The following is a 17,054-nucleotide window of genomic DNA, read 5'->3' as shown; positions in this document are numbered from 1 at the left end:
ACAGAGCGGTCCCCCAGTATTTCCAGTCCCCACCTGGCACATGTCGTTGTTACAATACAGGCGGCTGGACTCCCTGTGCTGCACTTTTCCTCCCTGTGACTGTTCTCTAACTACCACTTTGCACTCCTCAGCCCCTCAGCCTTGTCCACCCAGTCCTCCACCCACTCTCCCCTCTGACAACCTTCAGTCCGTTCTCTATAGCTGAGCTCGTTTCTCTTTTGTTTCTTCCTTTATTTATTCTGTTCATTCGATCCCACATATAAGTGAAATCAGTGGCATTTGTCTTTCTCTGACTCGCTATTTCACTTAGCATAATACCCTTTAGGACTCAGTGGTTCTCAACCTTCTGGCCCTTTAAATACAGTTCCTCATGTTGTGACCCAACCATAAAATTATTTTCGTTGCTACTTCATAACTGTCATGTTGCTACTGTGATGAATCATCATGTACATATCTGATCTGCAGGATGGTCTTAGGCGACCCCTGTGAAAGGGTCGTTCGACCGCCAAAGGGGCCGCGGCCCACAGGTTGAGAACCGCTGCTCTAGGTCCCTCCATGCTGTCACCAATGGTAAGATTTCCTTCTTTTTTATGGCTGAGTGATATTCCACTGTGTATGTGTGCCACAGCTCTTTTATCCTCTGGCCTATGGATGGACACTGGGCTGCTTCCATATCTTGGCCATTGTGAATAATGCTCATGGTGATTATTTCGATGGTGGAATTTGAGTTAGAACTGGGGGTGACAATAAGAGCTCACATTTCCCAGCCAGACTCCGCGCCAGGTGTGTGCCAAATGCTTGGCTGTGTCAGCCTCTCCTCACAGTCACCCTGTGTAAGGCGGGCTGTTGTCACCCCCATGTCATAGATGAGGACATGAGACCACAAAGGGGTGAGTGACTTGCTCCAGGGCAGTGATACCAGTGAGAAGGAAAACAGAATGGTCCTTAGCCCTTAGGTGGACCCCGCCCTCATCCCAGCTCCTCTGTGTCCCGCTGGAGGTGGGTACGGAGGAGGAGCAGGGTCTGCTGGGAGGGGTGTGGGGGCTGGCCTCACAGCCCAAGGGCTCTGGCCCATCTCCAGTCAAGTCATCAGCTAATACAGAGAATGAAGTTACTATAGGGCAGGGTGGGGAACGCCCAGCTCACGGCTGTATAAGGCCCGCAAAACCATTGGTCTGGCCTTGCCAAGGCATTAGGGGCGAGTTAATTTTGACCAAGTATAGCAGGCTAATTCTTAAGTTGATAATTTTGTGTGGCCCTCGAATGATTTAATGAATATCCAAATGAAGAAAAGTTCTCCCCCCCTGCTCCAGGAATGGCTTTTTTGCGTGGGAGCCGGCTTCCTGGGGCAAGCTTCCTGCCAGTGTGTGCGGACTTAAGAGGGGGCTGGAGACCAGCTGGCGGACAGTGTGTGCTGGGATGAATATGGTTCCAGATTCAGGCAGACCTGGCTTCGAATTCTGCCTGGGACCCTGACTGTGTGGCCGTGGGCCTCGGTCTCCTCACATGTAAAACGGGACAGAGCAGCCTCCCGCCCCGGTCGCGGGGGAGATGAAAGCAGACACCGCAGGAAGAGGCTTGGGCAGGCCTGGCCTGGAGTGCGTGTCGGCAACTGGATGTCTTTATCAGGCGCCTGTTGCCATGGGCCTGGTGGCAAGTCAGGGCCACACAGATATCCCTGGAGAGTCGTTATTTAAACTGTGGACCGGGGCTACTGACGGGACTGTAATCTGGTCTCAATGAACATTATTTTTAATGAAAAAGAATAGAAAACATCCCAGTGTATTGCACAGTATTGCTAAGGGTTTTGCATAACATTTTTGTTTCATGTTTCATGTGTATGCATGCTGTGTGTGTGTATGGGGGTCAAATAAAAATATTATCCTGTGAGTCATGATCAAAATATTTGGGGCCAGTGCCTTAGAGATTATCTCCCTCCTGCACAGGACCCAGCGCCACATGCCATGGGCCAGGCGGGGAGGCCAACCCAGTTCTTGGCAAGGTGTGTGTAGGTGAGCGGGCCCTGCGGGGGTCGGCAGAGGCAGAGGGTGAGGTGGTTGGGGGACTTTCTGGGTGATGAGGTGCATTAGATGGGGGCAGTGGCAGGAGACAATGCCTGGGGTAAACGTTGGCTTGGGTCTGGAGCTAGAGAGCCACCTTGGGAGGCAGGACTCCCTGTCAGTGGAGGGCTGCAGGGCCAGGCTTGGCCAGAGGCGCCCATGCTAGCTAGAACAGAGGGGTGGGCAGGGGTCATCTCAGGGTACTGGGCAAGGGCTATGCCCATCTCCTCTGGCTGGGGTGGAGTGGGGAGGAGGAGGACTCAGGGCTACTAAAGCCCCCCCCCCAACCCCCAATACTTGCAGGATCCTCAGTGACTGGGTGAGACCCTGGGCCCACTGCATAACCATTTCCTCCCCTCACCATGGCCCCGGGAGTATCTTGAACCCGTTCCTTCCCTCTGCTGCCCCAGCTGGCTCTGGTGGGTCTGGCCTGGGACCTGGCTCAGCGCTGAGCCCTGGTGCAGGAGACAGAAGGCTTCCTACTACTTAGATCCCCACCCAGGGCAAAGAAAGGCCTCAGTTTCCTGATCTGTAGAGTGGGCTTACTGACCCCTGAGCAGCCGGCCTGGTGGGTGTGCTGCTCATCTTGTGACCTCACATGGATGAGCTGGCGATGGGAAGTGTGAAGAGCGCCGGCTGGGTTGCTGTCATCTCTAAGGCTAGGAGGGCTGGGGAAGGTCATGAGGACATCAGCTGTCTGGCTGGAGAGCCCCCGGGCTCCCCACCCCGTGACCTGAGGCCGCGGGGCAAGGGTGGGGAGAGGCCTGTGTCCCAGGCTGAGCTGGGGATATCCCCAGCTGTGTGGGGGAAGTAGCCTGTTAGGGGCCTCAGAGGATGAGACCCAGGTTTGGCCTAGGTCTGGGAACCCCAACTTTCTGCGTCCCCACCTACATGGCGTATCTGAGGAGCCCCAGCGTGGAGGTCCACGTTGCCAGCTGGAGGGGCAGTGTCCTGGGACTGATTGGCAGGGGCCGATTTCCAGGAAGCCGTGGGTGCTTCTAGCTTGAGGAGTCCTGAGCCCAGAGGCTCAGGCATGGGTGGGCGTTTACTGATGGTCACACAATTGAGCACCTCCCGTGTGCCTGGCACTGTGTCCAGCACCTTTGTGTGTTTGCACATTTAATCTTCACAGTAACCTCATACACAGGCCTTTTTATTATCCCGTTTTATCGATTAGGAACCTGAGGCCAGGGATGGTTATGTTCTCCCCCATGGCTACCTCGCTAGTGAGTGGCAGAGCTGGGCTGAGGACACGAGTTCTGGGGTTGAGCTGCCAGGGTGGAAATCTGGGCTGTACCACTTATTAGCCACGTGACGTCGGAAAAGTGACTGCATCTTGCTGTCAGCTTATTGTTCTGTGACGTGGGGATGACAGCAGTGCCTTCCTCCAAGGGCTGTTGGGAGCATGTGGTGGGACAATAGAGGTAAAATGCTCAGTGCACAATCAGGGCGCAGTCAGTGCGACACGCGTCACCATCTCTCCTACCTGCAGTCACCTGCTGTGTGACCCTGGGCCAGTGTTCTGTTCTCTTGGGGTCCCAGTCTCCACAGGGTACTGGCCCCTTCCTTGCCCCTCTGCATAGGACTGTTGACGATCAAAGGGGACTCAAACCCTGGGCGGGTCGTGAGGGAGGCCCTCAGAGTAGAGAAGTGCTAGACTCTCCGGACCCCAGGAGCTGCCGACATTTTTAGGGCTTGGAGCTATCCGCAAGGTCCTGATGCGTCTTGTTTGAGCCTGCTCCAAGCTTTCACGTTCCCTGTGGCCCCCACAGGCGTTTGAGTTGGTGACCCCAGATTTGCTTGGGGGTTTCCCAAGATGTATTCTGTAGAAGGGTTTGGTGGTCAAGTAGGTATGGCAGAGTGTGAGTTAAAAAAACACAAAAAGGGCCCTGCCCAATGTGGCTCAGTTCGTTGGATGTTGTCTTAGGCACCAAAAAGGTTGCCGGTTCAGTTCCTGGTCAGGGCACATGCCCAAGTTGCAGGCTCCCTCCCTGGTAGGGGGCTTATAGGAGGTAGCCAATCGATGTTTATTGATGTCTCTCTCTCTCTCTCTCTCTCTCTCTACCTCTTGCTCTCTCTTAAAAAAAAATTAATAAGAAATATTTTTTTAAAACATCCAAAATGTGTTTCTATGCTGCAGGACTTGTCAGAGACTTTTATTTTTTTATTTAAATTAAAAAAATATTTTTATTGATTTCAGAGGGGAAGGAAGAGGGAGAGAGAGATAGAAACATCAATGAGAGAGAATCATTGATTCGTTGCCTCCGGCACACCCCCTAATGGGGATTGAACCATGTGCCCTGACAGGGAATTAAACCATGACTTCCTGCTTCATAGGTCAACACTCAACCACTGAGCCACACCAGCTGGGCTCTTGGCAGAGCCTTTGTTACACTAATTACCCCAATTTACGGTCATGATATAACCCGGGATCTCTCAAAGGCCTGGTGCTCAGAGCCCCCTTGTCCAGATGGAGAAACAGGCCTGGGGAATGATTTCCTAGATCCTGAGCAGAGCTGGGCCTAGACCCCACGGCTCCTTGAATCCACGGCCAGAGATCGGCTCGGACACCCACCCTCCCCTCCTTCCTTGGTTCACCTCAGAGAAATGTACCTGGTGCTGTTTCCTTCTGGAAGGCGCCTCTCCCTTTTCTGGCCCCTCCCTCTGGCTCCCAGCAGCCTTAGAGGGGGTCGGGTCCCCCCTGGCGTTGCTGGGAAGATGGGCCGTGCCCAGCATATGGTCTCCTGAAGATACTTTCCTGGCTGATGATCGGCAATAAGGCTTCGTCCCCGCTACAGGGCCCTAGCAAGTAATCCCGTTTTCTGAGCCCAGCTCTTCCGCTGTGGAATGAGACTCATCCTCTCGTCTATCATCTGGAGTTATCGAGAGGCTCACTTGACACCATACGGGAATGTGCTATTAATGTTCAGTTCATGTGCAGACACCTACGGATGGGCCTAGCAATTCTTGTCATTTCTGGGGCTGAAGAGAGAAGAAGGTGGGGGAAATCAGAGAGACGCCAGGCTGTGGGGCCTGGCACGGTTCTGACTAGGTTCTGACGCGGGCCCACCTTTCATGTCTGCCCCACATTTCTTATATGGCTGTCCCGCTGCGGGCCCCGCCTCCCCGTCACCTGTGAAGTGGGCCAGTGTGGCTGACTCTCAGGAATTTCCCAGGTGAGAATGAGGGGAGCTGGCGGGAAACCCTGGTCCCAGTGCTGCAGTCCGCTCCGCCGGGCAGGCGTCCTCTCCAGCTGCTGCACCTTCTGGGAGGAAGCTGGCCATGCTCTGTCTATAGGGCAGTTGGGGTGCCCCAGACCCTCTGCTGACAGTGGGGGGCTCCGAGTGGAAGGCCCGGCTGGGCTAGGAGGTGGGAGGGGTGGTACCTCCCTGGTGGAGCGTGTCCTCTCCAGGAGGGCTATTTGCCCGATTTATTCTTAGCACTGACTCATTGTAGAATCTATTTTTAGCCCTGTTTCTAAGTGTTGCCAACATCTGGTGCAGCCAGTACCGAAGGGGGTGGGGGTGGCGGCGACCCCTTTGGGCTCTGTGGGGGACGGGAGCCCCTGGCAGGAGAGCAAGGACAGAGACTTGTACTTCCCGCACCTGCCACAACTTGCTGGGCACGCAGTGGGCACCCCATTTGTACCTGTGCATTGCTTGCTCTCCTCACCTCACCATTCTGACTCCAGCTCCTCGGGGCAGGGGTGGGAGGAGGAGTGTTACCAGCGGCCGGCTGCAGAGCATGAGCTGGAGGTGCTCATCAGGTCGGCTTTTCCCCGTCGACCTTTGCCCCCTGCAGAGGGGTCTCAGAGGAGGGAGGCAGGCCACACTAGGACACGTGTTACAGTCACCACCGAAGGAGGAGCAACAGACACAGGCCAGACTGCCAGGGGTCGAATCCTGGCTTTGCTACCTCTTAGCTGTGTGACCTTGGGCAAATCATCAACCTCTCTGTGCCTCAGGTTCCTCATCTGTGAGATGGGGATGGGAGTAATGGGAGCATAGTGTTGTGAGAATTAAGTAAATGATAATACGTGAAGTACCTAAATCATAAGTGCTATGTAATAGGGAGGTGGTGGGACTTTTATTATTTTTATTCTTACTGTTACTAATGAGAAACTCTGTATGTGCTGTGCTGCTGGAGTGAGTTGGGTGGGAGGCCTGGGCTTGTCTCTGAGTGAGGTGAGGCCTGGGCTAGGGCTCAGAGGGAGTTCCGGCCCTAGCCAGGGATCCATGGTGGTGAGTTCCGCAAGGCTGCAGGGGGTGGGGGCAGGAGCACACAGGTGGGAATGTGGGCTTTGCCCTTTACAGATTGGGCGAGCCGCTTAACTGTTGTGAGTATCTGTTTCTTTACCTACAGGATGATACGATGTAGGTCACAGAGTTATTGTGGGAAACAAAGCATCGATGTGTGTGGATCACCGCTGTGCGCACCGAAAGTCCATGAGACTTTTTTGCTGTTTCCCTTTCCCTTGTGAGGCAGGAGGGGGAGCTGGGAGTTGGGGCGGGAGAGGGAGCTGGGGGAGCTTGGCCTGGAGATCTATAGTGCTGGCACATAGTAGGTGCTCAAGAAATGTTTGAAATGAATGAATGACATGGTACCAGCACAGCATCCAGAGCAGCAGCCCTCAGGTATGGGGGCAGAGCTTCCCCTGCACCTTCCACCTTCCTCTTCCATCTTCCCCTCACCCTGCCTTCCCTGTCCCCTGCTTTGTTTGACTGCCTTAAGCCAGCCCAGCCCTGGGTCCGGGCTCAGCCTTGCTCACAAACATGGACAAGACTCTTCCCCAGTTTGTTCATCATTAAAATGAGGGTGGTAGCCTCAGCATCAGGAGCCTCTGTTCTCAGGACAGGACTCTCTCTCTCTCTCTCTCTTTCTCTCTCTCTCTCTCTCTCTCTCTCTCTCTCTCTCTCTCTCTCTCTCTCACACACACACACACACACACACACACACACACACACACACACAGGGCTGGGTGGGCCTGGCGGGGAAGGTCCTCTCCCTGTCCTGGGCAGTAGGTTGGCCTGCTGCTCCTTGGGGCCCCCAGGATGTGATGGCTGGTCTGTGGCCCCGCGGGGGAGGGGGAGGTCTGTGGGTGTGAGGGGAAGGGTGGGCATCCAACTGTGTCCACTGGGCTGGGGCCACACTGTGACTTTCGTGTGTGACCTTCAGGGAGTGTGGGCGGCAGCCGGAGGGGCACATGTTTGTGTCACAGTCACTGTGACTGGGTGTGGAGTGGGGGCGGGGGGGGGGTGACTCAGGCCGGTGAGGGAGGGAGGGAGGGCAGTTACCCCCTTGCCCCACGTCCCAGGCTCTGAGGAGAATGGAAAGTGATTCACGCAAAGGAGCACATCTCCGCATTTTGGCCACAACCCGAGGTAGAGGGTGGCAGGCCTTCTCCCTCTTCCCCACCCACCAGGGGCCTGTGCTCCCTTCCTCCCTGGCCTCAGACCCAGTTTCTCACGGAGGGTACGTGGTGCCTTGGCCTGCAGTCTGACACCCCTCTCAGGGGCATCTGGGGGCTGGCCCATGCCTGCAGCATCAGTCAGTGCGGAGGGGGGAGGAGCGGGGGGGGGGGGGCTGCTTGGTGGGGCAGGAGGTCTTCAGGCCCCCGTCTCCTGGCACTCGGGGATGCCCTGCCCCAGGGGAAGTGGCCTGTGCCTGGGCTGGACTGCGTGGTCAGCACCATCGCCACCCAGTGGTTTTCTAGCTCCAGGAGACCTGCAGCGGGGAGGGGGGCAGAGGCTCCACCTGCCACCATCAACCTGCCATCCTGGCTGCAGCGATGGGTGACTCATTCCCCTGGGGAGTGAGACAGCTCCTCTCCCAGAGCACCCGGGGCCCCACAGCGGGGGAGTGCAGAACGAGGAGGGCGGCCCTCGTCTGGGGAGGGATCCCAGCAGGCTTTTCTTGCACCCTCTCCCGGCCCCACAGATCTCACCTTCCCTTTGCCTGCGGGAAGGCCAGGGCCCCAGTTACATAATGGGTCCCAAATGCCGCCCAAGTGAGCAGCCCCGTCCAGCAGCGGGATTCAGGAGTCCCTGTTCCCCAGTGCCTGCTGTGGGCATGTCCCCATTCCGCTGCCTGGGCTCGCTGGGGGAAGGGGTGGTGCCTGCTCCATACCCCCTATGGGGCTGTGCAGCCTGGGAGGGGGTGGGGAGGCCCTCTCCAGGGAAATGAATTCCTGGCCTGACCCCAGATGCCAGCCTGCCCAGCTCTGCTCCAGGGTAACGCTGGGTGCACACACAGCCCCATTGTATGCCCGGGGCCCCGTGCCCACAATGGGCCTGGCACTAGCTCTATCAGCAGCAGTGGCTCCGTCAGCTCCTTAGCACCCCTGGCCAGGGCCCTGGTGAGGAGGAAGCAGGAGGACTGGTCGTTAGGCTGTGAGCATCCTGCGTGGAGGGACCATTCGGATACCTGAGGGGCCAGAGGAATAGATTTGTTTCTCTCACAACTGTGAGTTGCAAGAATAGGGAGTGTGATCCCTTCATGTGAGGAAGTGCCACCCAAGCTTCAGGGGTCTGCCCGAGGTCACGGCCAGCAAATGGTGGAGCTGGGGCAGCAGTGGGCCGGAGTCCGCACCCCACCGCTCACCTGCCGTGCACCCGGCCTCCAGGTCAGGGCTCAGGAAAAGGCCGCCCACCTTCGGGACCGAGACAGGCCACTTTCTAGAAAGTATATGTCCCCATGTGCTGCGTGACGCATGGTGGGTAATTTTCAAGGATGATGCTGATGGCTGGGCAGGCAAAGCAAGTCTCGGAGCTGGAGGGCAGCTCTGTGCCTCAGTTTCCTTGCTCCATCCACACTGTACATCCCCCATGCTCTTTAGGAGGGCGCAGGGATGCAGAGCTGAGGTGTGGCCAGGGTAAGGGCCTGGGCCCTCACCCCCTTTTCCTGTGCTCCACAGGCTGGCAGGGAAGGCCCCTTCCCCAACCGAGACCTCCCTGCAGGAGGGGCGCCAAGGCCTCTGGTTGTTTCTATTGTGAGAGTCCGTCCTGAGCTGCCCATCTCCACAGGTTTCCCAGCCTGAAGGGGTCTCGGAGGCCGGGGAGCCTGCAGCCCAGCTCCAGGCTGTGAGGGTCCATCTCTGCCTCGCACCCACGCGCTCAGGCCATGGCAGAGGGTACCCCGACACAACTCTTATGGGGCCTGCCCCGTTTCTCACTTTCTGTGCTCAGCTTATCCAGGCCATGAACTCCGACCCGCTGGACCGGGCAGAGATGAACACTCTCTTTCCCTTGGCCCACCCGCCCATCTCCTCTGTTCCCTCCTTCAGTGTCACCTCAGCTCTTAGCGAATGGACAGGGCTCTGCAGTGACCACAGATTGTGCAATGCCAGGGCTGGGCCATGGGGACAGGTGGGCCATGGGGACAGCTGGAAGGGGACACAGGGGCCAGGCCCCCTCTCACTCCGGCCTGGAGCCTCACCTCCTTCCCCCTCTGCTTGGGCTCATCTTTCTCCACTTATGCCACTCCTTCCACAGTCAACACATCTTCGTCCAAGGCCACCGCAGTGGGCACGTCTCGGGGCTTCCGGAGATGAGTGGGGATTGGACAGTGGAAGGGGGATGAGGCAGGGGGAGCATCTGGAGCCCCAGGTTGTATTGGGGAGAGGGAGTGAGGAGGCCCTCGGGCTGAGCTCCAGGCTTGTTTAGGGAGCTGGGGGGGGGGGGGGGGGGGGGGGGGACTGGATGCCTTGCAGGCCTGACTAGGGAGTTTGGACTTTATCTGGTGGATGAGGTGGGGCGGGGGGGGGGGGGGGATGGGGAGCGGGGAGGGGAGATGGAGCAGAAAATGGCATTTGTTTGCTGCTCAGTCCATTCCACTTCTGCTCCTTTGATCTCTCAGGGCTGTTTTCTTTCTCTGCTTCTCCCGAGACAATAAATCCTTCTCTGCTCTTCAGTCTCTTCTCTCTGATCCCTGCTCACCCCAGCCCACACGCCATACTCTGTTCTTGGCTTCCTCTGCACAGCCATCCTGGCCAGTGCCCCCTGCCTCTCCCTGGTCCCTGACCCACCTTCCCTGGGGAGGGGGTTGGGTGGAGTTGGACTCGAGAGGAAAGGGATACGGACATGATGGAACCACACGGTGGGAACGGGTGTGATGGTGACTGACCAGGAGGATGCCTTCTGTTCTGACGTAGCCCTAACCCTTCAGGGAACAACCCTCCCCAATAATGTCGCTAAGGCTCATTAGGGGGATCTTTGCATCTGTCAACCTGATGGATGGAGATATAGATTTCTCTAACAGATAAATTAGAGTGATGGGCCTTCATTATTTTGTTATTAAATTTAGCAGAAAGGGATATTTAACCAGATGGAAATCAGACTCTGTGCAGACAACTACTGCTCTCTTTGGTCTCCTTTCAAATATCTATCCATACATGCATTTATCCAGTATCCATGCATGCTTCCATCCATCCACCCATCTGTTCATCCATCTATCCATGCATCCATGCATCCATCCATGCCTCCATTCATTAATCCATGCATGCATCCATCCACTCACTCATTATATTCACTCACGGATCTATTATATCCATGCATTCATCCATGTAGCCATTAAATATTTATTAAGCACCTATTTTGGATGTTTACATTTAATCCTTGCAGAAGCTCTCCAAGGTGACATTACTGGGAGGATCCTGGGACCGTGTGAAGTGAAGGTGCGGAAGGTCATGCACATGCACTTGGTGTGGAATCCAGTGTCCAGCCTCCCTTGGTGTCCCCAGTGCCCAGTTCTGAGCGTGGACCTGAATGAACGGCAGGCTCAGGTTCTGGAATGCTGGCCTTCTGTGGTTCTATTCTAGATGCAGCCTGGGGTGGGAGGCAATGCTGGGCTTCTAGTCTTACTGGCATTGCCACCTCTAACCCAATGTCGCCATCACCACCCCTGGCATGGAGGCTTCTTCATCACATAACTTGCGACCCTGGCACGTCCTTGTTTCTTCTCCGTCTTACCTCCCACAGGCGGGAGGCTCCTAGGTACGCCCTTGGCCGCGGCACCAGCCTCACCAGTCTCCTCCAGGGACTGGCTCTTACACCTGCTTCTCCACAGGATGGCAGCCCATCTTACTCTGCCCCTTGTTCGCCTTTCTTCCTAAGCGTTGGAGCTAGCTGCCCATCGGACCAGAGCCGTCTCCTCGGGCCTCAGTGGTTTAGACAGGGTGTGAGTGCCGGCCGCTTGCTTGGGAGGTGACCCCCGGGAGCACCGGCCGTGGGGTAGATAGTGAGACAGGGGAGGGAAGGAAGCCAATCAAATGTGCGTGAGGAGCGGTGACTGCTGCGGGCACTGAGGCCCCGTCTCCTTGGGGACCTCTGTGGACCGAGTCTTAGAGTTCTCCCAGTGGGTGGGGGAGGGAACAGGGTGCTTATTCACTTGCCCCCCTTGCTGTTTGGCTCAGGGTGCTGCCTCCATTGGTCTGGCACAGGTGCAGGTGCTGGCACTGCAAGGCTCAGGTGGGCTGGCTGGCTGTCCTCAGAGGGTGCGGCTGGGGCCCTGCCAGCCTCTGCCGCACTCACTGGACCCAGGCCTGGTGGTCTGGCTGGTCCCTTGGAATGTGGCTCTTGTCAAGCCCTTTCCCCACAGCTCCCACGCTCGGTGCCTGTGGAGCTGCCGCCCCCTCCCCAGCTGCCCTGGACAGGCCCTTCCTACTGGGGCCCGTCACCACAGTCACTGTGCTCACAGACTCTTAAGGAGCTCCTACTATGTGCCAGGTGCCACAGCGACAAAGAGGAAGCTGTCAGGATCCCTCCATGCATGCACAATGGAGGAAAGGGTCCCAGCGTGAATGTCCTTACCCTGGGCCAACACCGGCGGCCCTTTCCAGGCCCCGTCCCAGGCCAGGGGCCTGTCTCCGCTGCATCCTCTCCTAGAACTGGGGCAGACATGCTGGGAAGTGCATAGCCTAGAGCCGCCAAGCCTCCTCCCAGCGCTAGTGACTGTGATTGCCGTGGTTTTCCGGACTTGCTTTTCCTTCCTCTCACTGCCCCTGCCTCTTCCTTTCCTGGGGCCACCAGCTCCATGGAGCCCATCGGGGCTGAGCCCCTGGCGCTCTCTCTGTGTCTCTGTGTGGGACAAGGTGCAATTCACGGGCAATGGGGGCAGCTTATTCAAGGGCCCCTTCTCTGTCCCTGGAGAAGGCTCTGCCTGGTACCTGCTTCTTGGAGAGGGGCCTCCTCCCTCTTCACTGCTCCCTCTCCCAGACTCATGCCTTTTGGGGCGAGGGCTCGGGGAGAATTAAGAACAGGAAGTGGAGTTACTAAGGCCTTCGGTGTGGGGATGGGGAAGGGCCGGCACCAGGGACGGGGCAGGTGCCTCATCCGCTGGTGCATTCACACTGAAAACTCCTCACTGGGCCACACAGGCAGGCAGGCCAGACCCTGGGCCCTTTGACTCCTCTCCCCAGCCGCCACCCACAGCCTTTCCCCGGGACGTTTTCACTTTCACACCCGGTTTGGTAGTGTGTCTGCCTGTGCTGGCCAACCTCATTGCCTCCGATGGCCTCCCCTTCCGACTGTGCCGTCCATCTCCAGCCCATGGACAGGGCTGGGCTGGCAGGGCGCACAGCCACCCTGTACCTGCACTTGGACAGAAAGGTGGCTGTCCTTATGTTGGGCAGGAGTGTGGATGTGAGGGCTGGAGGAGGACAGGGACCTTGAGGTGGAGTTGACGATGAGGCTGTTGGTTGGAGTCTCAGGTTAGGGCTCCAGCATCTTTGATCCGGGAGGAGTGAGTACAAGGCAGCTGCCCCTGGGGGGAAGCTGGGGAGGAGGAGATTGGAGATGGGAGACGATGAAAGGGGAGAGCAACGTTACTGATGCTCCTCCCCACCCAACACACACAGCCCAGGTCAGTTCCTCTCTGCCCGGCCAAGGGTAGTGTTGCCCCATGGAGTATAAGGACAGAACAAAAGGGTGCATGGGCTGCTGTGTGCATTTTGAGAGTAAGACTGTGCTGTTTCTCTCGTCCCCTGTGGGGGTGGGAGAGGGGGCTGGTGGAGCAGACTCACTCCTCTGGCCGGTGGGACCGGAGCTGTGGGGTCATTCCTCCTGCGGGGAGAGGTTGGTCTTCAGAGCAGGTCTCCTTCGACTTCCCGTGGAGAGGGGGTGGGGCCAGCGGCGTGTACCTGGGCAGGGCAGGGGCAGCCCCAAGTCCTGGGCAGGGGCAGCTGCCATGCCTGGGGAAGCCTGGGTGGGTAGGGCTGGGATAGGACCCCCGCAGGGGAGCTCCTGGGTTCTGTGCTCCTGGTGGCTGTTCCCTGAAGCCCAGCTCCTGGGCGGCAGGGCAGGAGTCGGCCGTAGGTGCGTGGAGGGAGGGAGAAGTCGGTGGTGGTCCAGAGCCTCTGCCGCGCTGGCCGCCCTGTCGTGCCCCTGCCGGGTGTGAGTCAGACCGAAAGCAGAAGCTGCCAGGCATTGCGCAGGGTGAAGCGAGGCAGAACCGACTGTGCTATTTTGGAACCTGGTTAATTCCCCCGCCTGTCCCCCCCTCTTCTCTCAGGGCTCCCATCCCCTCCCGATGGCCAGCTCTTTGCCTTCCTCAGGGGACAGTAAGGACAGGCCTTGATTTCCTCTGGAATGTGTGTGGGGGTGCTGAAGGCCCCTCTCCTTACTGGACCCCCCCTCCCTGGCCCAGAGAACTGGCTCCTGGGGAAGCAGCCTTCTGGGAGGAGGGAAGGGCCGTGCCCCCTCCCGCTGGGAGTGCGCAGGCAGGGCAGCCTGGTGAGGTGATGGTCACCAGCGTTGAGCACTGCCCGCCTGGCGCCCGCCCGCCCCACCCCGCCGTCTTTGGCCACTGCCACTCTGGGCCAGCTGTCGGCCGCCTCTCCCAGGGGTGTTAGCTGACAAGAGCTTCAGGTGGGAGCCTCTCCCGGCAGTGACTCTCAAAGGGTTGGGAGGGATTTCCGGACCCAGGGGGGGAGATATTTTGGGGCCAAGGGCCTTTCCAGAACCCGTGACATCAACACCCTGCCGCAGCCCCAACTGACCCCCTTGTCCATGGCTCCTTCTTGGGCATCCTAGGCCTGCTGGTGTGCCGGCCCCACGTTTTAGGGTTTCTTTGGAACCTGCATGAGCCTGGGGGCCCCTGGCAGTCCAGCCTGCGGTGGTGAACGAGGTCAGTGGGGTGTGTTTCTGAACTAAAGACGGGGTGTAGCTGTCACCCATCTGTGTGGGGGGGGGGGGGTCTCTGCCCTGCTCTGGCCATGTGGTCGGGAGAGGGGGCTCTGCCCCTGCTCTGTGAGTGTGGGGGCAGGATGGGCACCGCCTGCACTGTGCGTGCTGCCTGTCAGGGGGACCCTGAGGCCAGAGCTCTGCCTGCTTTTTACCCCCCAACAACCTGGGTGTCAGTGTCATGTGTGAGGGGTAGGCCAGCAGGCATGTTGCAGGTGACAGTTAACCTGCGGGTCCTTGTCAACCTCAAGTGAGCAGGGCTTGCGTTTCTCATCGCTCAGATGGATTTGGGGCTTGGAGAGGTGAGAGGGAGGGATGAAGCGTGTGGAGGAAAGAACGGTCTCCTAGCCCTGGCTGGTGTGGCTCGGTCGGTTGAGTGCCATCGGCCTGTACACCCAACGCTTGCTGGTTCGATTCCCAGTCAGGGCACATGCTGGGTTGCTGGCTCTGTCCCCAGTGGGAGGCATGTAGGAGGCAGCCGATCTATGTTCTGCTCTCACATAGATGTTTCTCTCTCCCTTCCTCTTCCTCTTTCTCTTAAAATCAATAAAAAAATATTTAAGAAAAGGAGTGGTCTCCTAGGCCAGCTGCCGAGGGCACAGAATGTGCTCAAGGCCGTCCGCTCTCTGCTGGGGCTGCTCTTGGGGCAGGAAGGCTCCAGGCGGTGTGTGGGGGATGGTACGTGTTCATGTGTGTGCTGGTGTGCGTGTAGGAGATGCTGTGTGCGTGGTGTGTCTCTGGTGGCCTGTCTGGGTTGCCTTTCCACTGAGAACCATGTCAGCTTCCAGGCTGCCTCCCCACAGACCTGCACTGCCCTCCGTACCCAGTGAGTGCCCAGCAGGGAGCCGGCCCGGAGCCCTGTGTCCCCCCACCTTGCTCCTGGGCCTGAGTCGGGCTGTATGCCCAGGTTCACTGTGAGGCTCAGAAAGGCCCTGCTGACCCCTAGAGCATCTCACTGCACCTGGAGCCTGTACCTACCGCGTCCCTTCCCACCTGCCACCGGCGCTCCTGCTGGGAACCAGGTGACCAAGCCTCCAGAAGCTGCAAGTAAAGTGGCGAACAGCCCACGCGTCTCCTAGGGAGCCGTGGTAAAGCGCGGATTCTGGGCCGGGCCGAGCCTGCAGTTCTAACCAGCCCCCAGAGGATGTGATGCCCGAGGATCACGCTTTGAGTGGTGAGGTCTTAAAAGGCCCCCCACCCCCCATCTAAGCTCCATCCCTGTGACACGGCTCACACGCGGCTCACACAGCCAGGGCACTGACTCTGGTGGACCACCTCCTAGGTGCCGGACGCACCACCCTTCAGCTCCTTCGATCCCCTCACCTACTGGAGGGAGGAGCATCTGTTTTACAGATGGGGAAACTGAGGCTCTGAGAGGTTAGGTACCTGTCCCTGGGCTGTCAGTGTCCAGAGCGCTTTCCGCTAAACCCGCTGTCTGCCTGAGGGCAGACTCAGGACCAGATGCAGCCAAGGGGGTGGTGAGGGGATGGACCGCAGCTGTCCAGGAACCGCAGGGGCAGCCCTGGGTGGTCCTGGGGTGGGGTGGGTGGTGCTGGAGGGGAAGGAGGGACTGAATGGAGAGTGTGCTGGAGGAGGCCAGGCCTGAGTGGGCCCACGTCTGCCCCACCTTCCTCGCCCAGGGCCACTCCACTAACGGATGTCAGGCCTCCTCTCTGCCTCCTCAGGTCCTCTCCAGGCAGACTCCCACCTGGCTCCGGCACATGCTGTGCTCCCTGCACTCAGGAGCCTGGGCAGGCAGGGCTGGGTGTCAGACTCCCGGACCAGGGGCCAGTTCCACTGCCTACCAGCTGTGTGATCCTGGGCAAGCGCGGGCCTCTCTGTGCTTCAGGTGCTCCCTCTGCCTGGTGCACAGCGAACCTGTGGATTTATGCAGGGAGATAAGAGATAATAGGCCACCTCCTGTGAACCTCATGCCATTGTCCCTGCTCACAGGTGTTTACCGCCTTCCTTTCCCCTCCCCTCTTCTAGTGTCTTCTTTTATTTAGCAAAGCCTGGATTCTTCCGTTATAACCAGGTTGTTTTCAAAGCACTCAGAGGCAGATTACACTCTTAGAAAGGGTGCCAAAAAGGGAGTTCATTTGCAGTGTCCAAGCCGAGGGGAGACTGGAGAGGCTGTGGGAGGCGGGATGCAGGTGATGGAGGAGATGAGGAGCCCCAGTGGGCCAGGGGCAGGCCCTGAAGCTGTGTGGGCGGGGCCTGAGGCTGTGTGGGCGGGGCCTGAGGAGTGTGGGCGGGGCCTGAGGCAGGGCGGGCTGGGTTTGCAGTGAGCCCTCATGTGGGAGCCAGAAGCCACTCCAGGTGTGGCTGCATGTCCTCTGTGCCCCTGGCACCTGCAGGAGCCAACCAGCCCTCCCTGCGGAGCAGCTGGCAGCTGGAGAAGCAAGGGCTGGGTCTCTCAGGCTGCCGCAGTAATCCATGTCCCTGGGTCTTCCCGTGGGCCCTGGCCTCCTCACCTGTGCTGGCCACACACCTGAGAGAGACCTGGGCTTGCACCCCCACTTTGCTGTGCGCTTCCAGTGTGACCTTGGGAGGTCACTTTTTGAGTCGGTTTTCTCACCGGCTAGCGGTGCCATTTGTCCTGTGAGGGGCTTGTGGAGGACAAATGAGACCCGGCAGTAGGTCCTATGGAGTAGCCCAGTGCCTGCTGGGACTGGGAGTTTGCTGCGGAGAGAATGGGTGATAACTGGGCAGGTGTTGGGTCATTGGACAAGCAGCCTCTGGGGGCCCTGGGTCTCATTCTGGGGAGCCTGAGGGGGTGGGTTCAGGAGGAAGGAAGCTGGTTGCTCCGGAAGCCTCC

At 58.4% G+C, this 17,054-nt stretch overlaps 1 protein-coding gene across 3 annotated transcripts in view; it reads left to right on the top strand.

Annotated features, from left to right (window-relative positions):
* Nucleotides 1-17,054, top strand: part of TFEB (transcription factor EB) — a 46,392-nt gene that overhangs the window by 13,437 nt on the left and 15,901 nt on the right. The window lies entirely within an intron of this gene.

The sequence above is a fragment of the Myotis nattereri genome (assembly GCF_964212035.1).
Source record: "Myotis nattereri genome assembly, chromosome: 6".
Taxonomy (NCBI): domain Eukaryota; kingdom Metazoa; phylum Chordata; class Mammalia; order Chiroptera; family Vespertilionidae; genus Myotis; species Myotis nattereri.
Note: the sequence above shows the minus strand (reverse complement) of the source record. Positions and strands in the feature narration are given on the sequence as shown.